Consider the following 12,276-nt stretch of genomic DNA (forward strand, 5'->3'; position numbering starts at 1 on the left):
AATCAGGCTCTATGGATGACTTCGCCTCACACACACACACCACACACACACACACACACACCACACACACACACACACACACACAACACACACACACATCTCCACTGTCTGCGGGTTTAGGGAAATGTGGTTTTACAGCACGAGGATGGAAGTTACTGATATACTGAGGTGATTCAAGATACACAAATTATTAAAAAATTAAGAAAAGATGGGGTTCATGGCAGGATCTGGATGGGAGGGGGTATCATGCAGGGGTGCAAATGGCAGAGGGGTCTGAGGTCTGAATCAGAATCAGGTCTGGAATGGCGAGGGGTTATCATGCAGGGTCGGAATGGAGAGGGGTATCATGCAGGGGTCTGAATGGGCAAGGGGTATCATGCAGGGTCTGGAATGGCGAGGGATATCGGGTCGATCAGGGGATTGCGGGGTCTGTGAATGGAGGGGTATCATGCAGGGTCTGAATGCAGAGGGGGGTATCCATGCAGGGTCTGGAAGGCAGAGGGGCGATCATGCAGGGGTCTGAAATGGCGGAGGGTTTCATGCAGGGTCTGGAATGGCAATGGGTATCATTGCAGGGTCTGGAATGCAGAGGGATCATGAGTGGTAGCCTTCCCAACTACCCCCTCTCACGCACCTCCCCGCCCCCCTCCACCCCCCCCACCCCCACCGCCCCCCACCCCTCACCCCCCACCTCCCTGCACCCCCTGGAATGCAGAGGGGTAGTCATGCAGGGTCTGGAATGGCAGGGGTTTCATCAGGGGTCGGGAATGCGCGGAGGGGGTATCATGCAGGGTCTGAATGCGGAGGGGTTTCATGCAGGGGTCTGAATGGCGGAGGGGCGTATTCATGCAGGGTCTGGAATGCGGAGGGGTTCATGCAGGGGTCTGAATGCGGGAGGATCATCGGGTTATCATGCAGGGTCTGAATGGCGGAGGAGGTATCATCGCAGGGTCTGGAATGGCGGAGGGGTTTTCAGTGCAGGGGTCTGAAATGCGGAGGTTCGTATCATGCAGGTCTGAATGGCAGCATGGTTTTTTTCGTCTGATCACTCTGCTGCGTAAACACACACACTGATAGGTCAGGATTATTCCCCTCTTTATCTGACGGACTGTGGGGAAAGCGCCTTATGACGCCACACTGCATGACAGTGCCCTGAGGGCAAAAACCACCAACGACAAGGAAAGGGGGGGCCCTGTTCAACCAACACACACACACAGGTCCTTAGAGTCTGAGAACACCAGACAGAAGAAAGGAGCAGAAACTAGCCAGTTCCTGACTGTAGTGACCATCCAGACCATATTAACCTTCATCTGCCGAGCTCCACTCAAAATGACCTATCAGTCCAGGTGACTCAAACCCCTCCACTTCTCTCCCCCCTCTTCTCCCTACACCCTTTCTCGACTCGTCCCTTACTTGATCCCTCTCCCTCACTAATTTCCCTCGATCTTCCCTCTCTCCACTCTTTCTTTCCCTTCCCTTGGGGGTTTCATGCAGGGGTCTGGAATGGCGGAGGGGGTATCATGCAGGGGTCTGGAATGGCGGAGGAGGTATCATGCAGGGGTCTGGAATGGCGGAGGGGGTTTCATGCAGGGGTCTGGAATGGCGGAGGGGGTATCATGCAGGGGTCTGGAATGGCAGCATGGGTTTGATTTTCTCTGATCACTCTGCTTGGTAAACACACACACTGTAGGTCAGGATTATCCCCTCTTATCTGACTGACTGTTGGGGGAAAGGGCCTTTGACGCCACACTGCATGACATGTGCCCTGAGCAAACACACAGACAGGAGCTCAAAACACACACACACAGGTCCTTAGAGGTTGAGATATCACCAGACAGAGAGAAAGAGCAGAAACTAGCCAGTTCCTGACTGTATGACCTCCAGGAGCCAATTACCTTCATCTGCCTGACTCCCTCCAAATGACCTATCAGTCCAGGTGACTCAACCCCTCCACTTCTCTCCCCCCTCTTTCCCTAACTTTCTCACTCTCCCTTATTGTCCCCTTCCCTCACTATTTCCCTGACTTCCCTCTCTCCTACTCTTTCTTTCCCTTCCCTTATTACATACATACACTGAACAAAAATATAAAAACGCCACATGCAACAATTTCAAAGATTTTACTGAGTTACAGTTCATAAGGAAATCAATTAACTAGCTCCTAATCTATGGATTTCACATGACTGGGAATACACATATGCATCAGTTGATCACAGATACCTTAAAAAAAAAGTAGGGACGTGGATCAGAAATCCAGTCAGTTTCTGGTGTGACCACCATTTGTCTCATGCAGTGCGAAACATCTCCTTCGTACAGAGTTGATCAGGATTTGATTGTGGCCTGTGGAATGTTGTCCCACTCCTCTCCAATGGCTGTCTGAAGTTGGTGGATATTGGTAGGAACTGGAACACGCTGTTGTACACGACGATCCAGAGCATCCCAAACATGCTCAATGGGTGACATGTCTGGTGAGTATGCAAGCCATGGAAGAACTGGGACATTTTCAGCTTCCAGGAATTGTGTACAGATCCTTGCGACATGGGGCCTTGCATTATCATGCTGAAACATGAGGTGATGGTGGTGGATGACCGGCACGACAATGGGCTTCAGGACGAACTGTGTTCGTTGTCCGTAGCTTATTTCTCCCCATACCCTAACTCCACCGCCACCATGGGGCACTCTGTTCACAATGATGACATCAGCAAACCGCTCGCCCATACAACGCCGTACACTGTTTGCCATCTGCCCGGTACTGTTGAAACCGGGATTCATCTGTGAAGAGCACACTTCTCCAGCGTGCCAGTGGCCATCGAAGGTGAGCATTTGCCCACTGAAGTCGGTTGTGATGCCGAACTGCAGTCAGGTCAAGACCCTGGTGAGGATGACAAGCACGCAGATGAGCTTCCCAGAGACAGTTTATGACAGTTTGTGCAGAAATCCTTCGGTTGCGCAAACCCAGTTTCATCCGCTGTCCAGGTGGCTGGTCTCAGATGATCCTACAGCTGAAGAAGCCGAATATGGAGGTCCTGGGCTGCGTGGTTACACGTGGTCTGCCACGAGGCCGGTTGGACATACTGCCAAATTCTCTAAACCAACGTTGGAGGCTGCTTATGGCAGAGAAAAGAACATTCATGCAGTCAGCATACCAATTGCACGCTCCCTCAAAAACATCTGTGGCATTGTGTTGTGTGACAAAGGTGCGCATTTTAGAGTGGCCTTTTATTGTCCCCAGCATAAGGTGCACCTGTGCAATGATAATGCTGTTTAATCAGCTTCTTGATATGCCACACCTGTCAAGTTAATGGATTATCTTGGCTCTGTCTGTCGGCCCTGTGTTCACTCATACCATGGCTCTGCCTGTTGGCCCTGCCTGTTGGCCCTGTGCTCACTAATACCATGGCTATGTCTGAATCACAGATAACACTAACCTTAATGAACTACACAGGGCTCAACTGGGGTGTGCCTGATTCATAAGAGTTCAATAAAAGTTTTTTTGCCTCTGCCTTGGTAGCCTCCGGCCTGTTGTTCTATGCAGAGCTGAATACAATAATAGTTGACACAGCTGAAAGAGCATAATGAAAAGGCAGAGGGAAGTAGTACAGTCGTGGCCAAAGGTTTTGAAAAAAGGGCTTCACAGGCAAGGATATTGATGCCAGTAAAATTGCACCTAAATCAACCATTTATCGGATCATCAAGAACTTCAAGGAGAGTGGTTCAATTGTTGTGAAGAAGGCTTCAGGGCGCCCAATAAAGTCCAGCAAGCACCAGGACCGTCTCCTAAAGTTGATTCAGCTGCGAGATCGGGGCACCACCAGTACAGAGCTTGCTCAGGAATGGCAGCAGGCAGGTGTGAGTGCATCTTCACGCACAGTGAGGCAAAGAATTTTGGAGGATGGCCTGGTGTCAAGAAGGGCAGCAAAGAAGCCACTTATCTCCAGGAAAAGCATCAGGGACAGACTGATATTCTGCAAAAGGTACAGGGATTGGACTGCTGAGGACTGGGGTAAAGTCATTTTCTCTGATGAATCCCCTTTCCGATTTTTTGGGGCATCCGGAAAAAAGCTGGTCTGGAGAAGACAAGGTGAGCGCTACCATCAGTCCTGTGTCATGCCAACAGTAAAGCATCCTAGACCATTCATTGATAAGGTGTGGGTGCTTCTCAGCCAAGGGAGTGGCTCACTCACAATTTTGCCTAAGAACACAGCCATGAATAAAGGAATGGTACCACACAGTCCTCCGGGAGCAACTTCTCCCAACCACAGGAACAGTGTGTGAATGAACACATGCCTTTCCAGCTATGATGAGGCCACGCTTGCCATAAGAGCATAAAACGTGAGTTAAGCTATGAGCGCCTCAGGGAAACACAAAACATCAGACTACTTTGGTATGGTCCATAGCCAGGAAGACTCCCCAGACCTTAATACATTGAGAACTTGTGGGTCAATCCTCAAGAGGCGGGTGGAACAAAGCAAAGACCCACAAATATTATGACAAACCGACAAGTCGAATATTGCAAGAGAATGTGCCATGCAGTCAGAATGCGGCTCATGAGGACGAAAGTTATATACAGCATGCCGGGGCGGATTGCAGAGAGGTCTTGAAAAAAGACAGGGCAAACACTGCAATAATTGAACCTTTGCAGTCAACTTATGTAATTGCAGTGCAAAGAGCCGTTGGTGGACACTTTATAAATGCTTGAATATACTTCAGTATTCCATATTAATGACAAAAAATATCTAAGAACTCGAGCAGCACCAACTTGTTGGGAAATTAATATTTGTCGTTCTCTCAAAACTTTTTGGGTCTCACCACTGTACACTTGTACTGAATACACAATCAGTGTACTCCGATGAGCCGAAGCCAATCTGTTCAAACATTCCCACTCCACACCCAAATCAACAGTACCTTTTACAACACTCACACAAGACAAAACAACTCTGTGTAAGGACGACAAAATGCTCTGTTCCACAGGAGAGGTCCTTCTGTCGTCATAAAGCTTTCAACTACACTGTTCTGAGCGAATAGTTGGTTAGGGAGTAGCACCGTGTAATTAGAGCTACCTCTAACTCTAACTTGTACACGCATACAACGTGCTATGCACAATTAGGTTGAACACTGGAATCTGTTTACTGTACACGGACCATGACAATCATCCCCATACCCTGCTCTGCCAAGAGCATCTCACCATTAGGATGAACCTCTGAACTCTGTTTACTGTACACGGCATGACAACATACCTGCTCTGCAAGAGCACTCTTCAATTAGGATGAATCTCTGAACTCTGTTTACTGTACACGGCATGACAACATACCTGCTCTGCAAGAGGCCATCGCCTCGTAGCTACCGTCATACCCACTAGTGTTGTCACAATACCAGAATCTTTAGTTCGATACCAGATTTAGTACCACGATAGTCGATATCGAACCGATTACACGGCAAAAAAAACAGACAAAAAAGCGTATTATACAAAGTCACAGAAMGGCACTTGATCCAGACAGATCTGTTGAGTTTAATATTATTACATTATAATTGTTTTGATGTATGCATTAATGAATCAATTGTAGAGTCAATGTGAATGTTTTTTTTAACCAATCTAACCACATAACAACATAATGGTAATCATGTATTTGAATGGTAAATCTCTATTGATAAACTGTGGTGAATCAAGATGTAACCTAGGCCTATTCACAATACAGGTGAATACATATTATTCTATAGAAGTGTGACAATGCATTGAGTTATTCAGCTTGTTATGGCTGATTTGTGGCTACAGATGTAAAACTATTTACAGTACCTTCCGTTTAGGACATATTTTATTGTACTGATCAACATCATGTGCATAGAAGAAGCAATGTCTTCTCTTTAAGACCCATGACGTCATTCACACACAAAGTCCATTTGATGCTCGATCAAAGAGGATCTGAACTGGGAGAGGCGGGGGAAACGAAGTGAATGAATAAACATTTTGGTGACAATATTTTCAGTTATGGTTTTATCACAAACAAGGTACTAGGGTAGTGAAATGATGTCTTCAGCTGTAAGCTAGCAAGAGCTAAAAGCTAAAAGCTAAAAGCTATCGATATCTTCTGTAGTGTTCTAGCATGTACAAGACTTTGTTTCGTGAACAGTAATTAGCAGTTTTAACATTTCTACATACCGTGTTGTTTTATTAAAGTGTGTTAACTTCTGTACAGAGGGGAGCTAACATGATACAGACCAGACTCCCAGTGGTTCAGGACAGTATGAGAGGGGAGCTAACATGATACAGACCAGACTCCCAGTGGTTCTATCCAAAGAAAATGTAACGCTGCCATCAGTCAGAAGTACTCTGAGGTCTCCCATAGAAAGTTTAGATTTGATCTGCTACTCAGCTGACCCAAAAGAAAGGATATAGCAAGTAGAGATGAGCTCTCATATGAAGATTAGCGAACTGCAAATCATGACACTCTTTGCACAGTCTAACTTAGTGTACACTTGTCAGTTGAGAGCTCGTCTTGACACCTTTAGTGAAATGCTTAATATACTTCAGTATTCATGAGTAAGACCGAAAAATTATCTAAGACACTACGAAGCAGACACAACAATTTGGGAAATTAACTATTTTGTCTTTCGTCTAAAACTTTTGGGTCACGCACTGTACACTTTACATAATACATCGATAAGTGTCTCGCACGATGAGGAACCAAATCTGTTCAAACATTCCACTCAACCCCAAGATCTACATACCTTGTTATTCAAACACTCAGCACAAAAGCGATACATAACAACTCTAGTAAGACTCAATATAATGCTTCGTACCACAGGGAGGTCTTTCTGTTCGTCATAAGTCTATCACTACACTGTATTCTCGAGCATAGGTTGTTATGGAGAGAGTAAAGCACCGTTCAATTTTAGGATTGAACCTCTGAAGCTCTGTATTAACTTGTACACGGCATGAAATCACGTAATGCTGTCCTGCTATAGTGCCACACTCTTCAATTTAGGTTGAATCATCTGGAACTCTGTTTATATCTGTACTACGGAACATTGACAACATACCTGCTCGCAGAGCACTCTTCAATAGGCATGAATCTCTGACTCTGTTTACTGTACACGGCATGACAATATCTGCTCTGCAAGAGCCATCGCCCGTACTACCGTCATACCACTAGTTGTTGTCACAATACCAGAATCTTTAGTTCGTAGTACCAGATTTTAGTTCCACGATAGTCGGATACGAACCGATTACACGGCAAAAAAAACAGGAACAAAAAACGATTTTTACAAGTCAACAGAAAGCACTTGATCCAGACAGATCTGTTGAGTTTATATTATTACATTATAAATTGTTTTAGTAATGCATTAATGAATCAATTGTAGAAGTCAATGTGAATGTTTTTTTTAACCAATCTAACCACATATACAACTAATGTAATCATTGTTATTGAATTGAAATCTCTATTGATAAACTGTGTGAATCAAGATGAATCCTAGGCCTATTCACCAATACAGTGAAATACATATTATTCTATAGAAGTGACAACTTCATTGAGTTATTCAGCTTGTTTCTGGCATTTGTGGCTACAGTGTAAAACATTTACAGTACCTTCCTTTAGGACAGATTTTATTGTACTGATCAACTACATCATAGTGCATAGAAAGAATAAGAATGTTTCTCTTTAAGACCCATGACGTCATTCACACACAAAGTCAATTTTGGATGCTCGATCAAAGAGGATCTGAACTGGAGAGGCGGGGAAACGAAGTGAATGAATAAACATTTTGGTGACATATTTTTCAGTTTGGTTTATAAACAAACAGGTACTAGTATGTCTTCAGCTGTAGCTAGCAAAAGCTAAAAGCTAAAAGCTAAAAGCTATCGATATCTTCTAGTGTCTGCTAGGTACAAGACTTTTGTTTCGTGACGATATATGACAGTTTTTTACATTTTACATGACACGTTCTGTTTTATATAAATGTGTATATAAACTTCATGTACAGAGGGAGCAACATGCATACAGGACCAGAACTCCCAGTGTTTCAGGAAGATATGAGGGGGAGCTAACATGATAAGACCAGACTCCCAGTGGTACGGACAGTATGAAGGGAGCTAACATGATACAGACCAGACTCCCAGGTAGGTCGGACAGTATGGAAGAGGCGAGAGCAACATAGTACATCCAGAAAATCTCCAGTGTTCAGGACGAGTATAGAGGGGAGCTAACATGATACCATGACCAGACTGCCCAGTGGTTCAGGACAGTAATGAGAGGGGAGCTAACATGATATCAGACCAGACTCCCAGTGGTTCAGGACAGTATGGAGTATGGGTAGATAACCATGATACAGACCAGACTCCCAGTGGTTCAGGACAAGTATAGAGGGGAGCTAACATGATACAGACCAGACTCCCAGTGGTTCAGGACAGTATAGAGGGGAGCTAACATGATACAGACCACGACTCCCAGTGGTTCAGACAAAGTATGTGAGAGGGGACTAACATGATACAGACCAATCACCCAGTGTTCAGAACAGATGAGAGGGGAGCTAACATGATTAGACCAGGACTCCCGCTAGGTTCAGGACAGTATGAGAGGGGAGCTAACATGATACGACGCAGACTCCCAGTGGTTCAGGACAGTATGAGAGGAAGCTAACATGATACAGACCAGACTACCCAGTGGTTCAGGACAGTATGAGAGGGGAGCTATACATGATACAGACCAGACTCCCAGTGGTTCAGGACAGTATGAGAGGGGAGCTAATAATACAGACCAGACTCCCAGTGGTTCAGGACAGTATGAGAGGGAGCTAACATGATACAGCCAGACTCCCAGTGGTTCAGGACAGTATGAGGGGGAGCTAACATGATACAGAGTGGGACTCCCCAGTGGTTCAGGACGTATGTGAGAGGGGAGCTAACATGATACAGACCAGACATCCCAGTGGTTCAGGACAGTATGAGAGGGGAGCTAACATGATACAGACCAGATCCCAGTGGTTCAGGACAGTTATGAACAGGGGATATGAACGTAAACAATGATACAGACCAGACCACCAGTGGTTCAGGACAGTATGAGAGGGGAGCTATTAATGATCAGCCAGCTCCACACGTGGTTCAGGACAGTATGAGAAGGGGAGCTAACATGATAACGACTCAGACTCCAGTGGTTCGGACAGTATGAGAGGGGGGTGTAGCTATGATAGCAGACCAACACCCAGTGGGTTCAGGACAGTATGAGAGGGGAGCTAACATGATCAGACCAGACCCCAGTGGTTCAGAGACAAGTATGAGAGGGGACTAACATGATACAGCCAGACTCCCAGTGGTTCAGGACAGTATGAGAGGGGAGCTAACATGATACAGACCAGACTCCCAGTGGTTCAGGACAGTATGAGAGGGGAGCTAACATGATAGCAGACCAGACTCCCAGTGGTTCAGGACAGTATGAGAGGGGCGTATACATGATGCAGACCAGACTCCCAGTGGTTCAGGACAGTATGAGAGGGGAGCTAACATGATCAGACCAGACTCCCAGTGGTTCAGGACAGTAGTGATGAGGGGAGCTAACATGATATCAGACCAGAACTCCCAGTGGTTCAGGACAGTATGAGAGGGGAGCTAAACATGATACAGACCAGACTCCCAGTGTGTGTTCAGGACAGTAAATGAGAGGGGAGCAACATGATACAGACCAGACTCCCAGTGGTTCAGGACAAGTATGAGAGGGAGCTAACATATAGCGTCAGACTCCCAGGTGGTTACAAGGACCAGTTGATGAGAGGGGAGCTAACATGATACAGCGCCCCCAGTGGTTCAGGACAGTATGAGAGGGGAGCTAACATGATACAGACCAGACCCCAGTGGTTTCAGGACAGTATGAGAGGGAGCTAACATGATACAGACCAGACTCCATGTGTTACGGATAGTGAAGAGGGGACTAGACATGATCAGACCCAGACTCCGAATGATTTCAGGACAGTTATGGAGGGGAAGCCTAACAATGATAAACAACGCAGAGCCAGACTCCAGGGTTCAGAAGACAATGTAATGCTAGAGGAGCAGTTTAACTATGAATACGACCAAGACTCCCATTGGTTCCTCCATGGACATGTATGAGAAGGGATGAGCAAACATGATGCACAGATCCAAGACTCCCAGTTGGGTTTCACGACATATCAGAGAGGAGGCTTAACTGCAGAGCAAGGAACCACGCTCCCACTATGTTCAGGACACAGCTAATAAGGGCAATCGGAATACATACCAGACTCCCACTGGTCTACGTAAGATTCAGTATGGAAGGTGGACCGCAAAATATAGCTAGTGATTGCGTACCAGTTCGCTCCCAGTAAGAGGATTCATCATCTCGATCCGATTATTACACGGGCAGAGCTAACATTATACACCCAGATTCCCATGTCTGTACAGATAGGGGGGACGCTATATGATACAGACCAGACCTTCCAGTGGTTCGAGGACAGTCATGAGAGGATAACAGAGTAGGACCAGACCAACACCAGTGGTTCAGCACCAGATACGAGGATGGGAGTTATTATATATTGAATAAGTGCACAGAACTCCTCACTGAGTTCAGAAGCAGTACTGGAGAGGAGGAGCTATAACATTGATAAGAGACGAGACTCCATGTACTCTCAGACATATATTACAGTGTCTAAACAGTATGAGAAAGCTGGGGAGGCATTAACATTGGATACCGACAGGAATCTCCCTGCTGGTTTCGTAGATCAGATATGAGAGAAAGGAAGAACTAACATGAATGAACGAACCATCCGTGCACAGTGAATCAAGAGACAGTATGAAACAAGAGAACAAGCGATTAACACTAGTAATCCGATAGAGTCACAGTAATCTCCACATGCTTACATGTACATTATGAAGAGTCGGCGAATAGCTATCTTACGTAACAGAAGCACAATAACCCAGGTTTCACTTGTATGAGCATAGAAGTCGGCATAAACTATACATCAGAATTAGCAGACCAGAGCTCACCAAGTTGATTCAGGCCGTATGAGCGAGGCAGGATCACTTAAGAGTGTATCGCAGACTCAGACAACGCTCCAGTGGTGGATTCAGACATATTTGTTAGGGATTTCATAAGACATGATACTAGCCAGTAACTCCCATGGAGCAGACATATTCAGAAGGAATGCTTAACAGTGATATCACGTAACACAAGATTTCCCCTCTGTGAGTTTCATGAGAGTGGAGGGAGACGAGCACAGGTGACGACAGACCAAACCCAGAGGTGTCAGGACCAGATGGAGGGGAACAGAAAACTCCAACCTCCAACCAAGAATGCATCCTAGGGTGGCCGTCTGCATAGGTAAACCCGTATTTGGATTGAGGGCAAACTGATTGCACCCTAATACGAACCCCTTCAAGGTAGAGCTATAGAGTGTCAGGCTACAAATTATTGAAAGATGATTACCACAATTTTCAAAATTTTGAAAAGTCTAGTTCTGGATATTGAGCATAGTTCAATCGGGCTGAAAGTTCAAAGGGTTGTGTGAGATCCGATCACCAGGACCTTAACATAGCCTAATTTATATAAGTGTTTAGTCGTTCTGGGGAGGGTGCACACGGGTCATAGTACAACAAACATTTTGCCTTAGTGACTTGCTGTTTTAACACCCTGATACATATGTCTATATCAGGTGAGTGAGTTTTCTTATTTGGTAGTTTAAACTTGTTATGCTTCAGCTATTGTCTTAATGATCATGTGAACTGTTCTTCAGAGATCATTTAGTGAGTGGGGGACGCTACAGTTGATCCATGACCAGACTCCCAGTGTGTTTCTAGGCGTATGAGTGCGGGACGATCCCAAAATAAATGATGCAGAGCCAGACTTCCCAGTGGTCAGGAACAGATATGAGTATAGGGGAGGCTAACTATTGATGTCAGACACAGGACTCCCTCCTAGTGATTCTTCAAAGGACAAGTATGATGAAGGGAGTCTTAAATCATAAATGCAGGGACCAGACTCCCATGATGCTTCAGGACTAGTTATGTGAGGTATGGGGAAGCTTAAAATGATACAGACCAGGCTTCCCAGTTAGTGTCAGGACAGTATGAGAGGGTAGCTTAGACATGATCACCTAACCAGAACTCTCACGTGTAGTTCAGTTCAGTATATAGAGAAGGGGAAGCTACTTTGAAGGCAGACTCTATGCATCCAGTAGGTTTCACGATACAGTCTCGAGAGGGAGCTAACTTGATGAAGACCAGAACCCGTAGGTTCGGTATCTCACAGTATAACGGGGAGGAAATATACAGGGTTG

General features: G+C 45.7%; 1 pseudogene; it reads right to left on the bottom strand.

The window, feature by feature from the left end:
* The window catches only part of LOC112069183 (FH2 domain-containing protein 1-like), a 37,392-nt pseudogene that overhangs the window by 21,236 nt on the left and 3,880 nt on the right, over positions 1-12,276 (bottom strand).

The sequence above is a fragment of the Salvelinus sp. IW2-2015 genome, unplaced genomic scaffold (genome assembly GCF_002910315.2).
Source record: "Salvelinus sp. IW2-2015 unplaced genomic scaffold, ASM291031v2 Un_scaffold924, whole genome shotgun sequence".
Lineage (NCBI taxonomy): Eukaryota > Metazoa > Chordata > Actinopteri > Salmoniformes > Salmonidae > Salvelinus > Salvelinus sp. IW2-2015.